At 70.5% G+C, this 745-nt stretch overlaps 1 protein-coding gene across 1 annotated transcript in view; it reads left to right on the top strand.

Annotated features, from left to right (window-relative positions):
* LOC113213398 (general vesicular transport factor p115) overlaps positions 1-745 on the top strand; it is a gene marked incomplete in the record, with an annotated part of 11,387 nt that overhangs the window by 6,079 nt on the left and 4,563 nt on the right.

Below are 745 nucleotides of genomic sequence, written 5' to 3'. Positions count from 1 at the left end.
TCACCCGCCCCCTCAACCTCCCGCGAGACCGACCGACCCGCTGCTGCCCCGGCTCCGCGAGACCAGACAAGACAAGACTAGGCACTGTGACGACCCGGAGCACTCCGCACCGCGCTCCGCCATCCGCCCCTCCCACTCCCGCTAACTTTCCCCGGGGCACAAGCAGGCAGGCAGACGGGCGGGCACACGGACGGGCGGACAGGCGGCAGCGCCAGCCAGCCCCGCTGCTGCGCTGTCCCATCCGCGACTCCACCACCGAGGCACCGCGGCACTTTCTAGAAGTCCCATTGCAGAGTGCTGCGCGCTGCAGCTGAACTGGACGCCGCTGGACGAGGTCTGCTCCGTGCCCCGCGGCGTGGAGGGCGGGCGCCGACCGGTCGGTTTCGCAGAGGTCTGCGTCCTCCGCCGCCGCGCCAGCCGCGCCAGCCGCGCCACGCCGCCGAGCCCCGCGAGCGGTAGGCAACCCTGCGCCGGCCGCGCGGAGCCGGTGGCCTACCTCCTGGGGGGCTCACGCTGTCCTGCTGCTCCAGCTGCACCCGGTCTCTGTCGCGGTGGCCCTGACGCTCGCGTACCGTACCCCTCTCCTGGGATCCCCCGATCACGATTGCCTATGTATGATTTAAAGGAAGTCCTTGCTGTCCTGGGCGTAACCAGAAGAAACTCAACCGAACCAACCCAGGCTGCCGAAAAGGGACGAAGGGGGAGGAGGGGGCGGCCGTTTGACGGGCTGGCGGGCGCGAGAGGG

The sequence above is a fragment of the Frankliniella occidentalis genome, unplaced genomic scaffold (genome assembly GCF_000697945.3).
Source record: "Frankliniella occidentalis isolate FOCC.00 unplaced genomic scaffold, Focc_3.1 Scaffold33, whole genome shotgun sequence".
NCBI classification, from domain to species: domain Eukaryota; kingdom Metazoa; phylum Arthropoda; class Insecta; order Thysanoptera; family Thripidae; genus Frankliniella; species Frankliniella occidentalis.
This window is presented reverse-complemented; position numbering and strand designations above follow the sequence as displayed.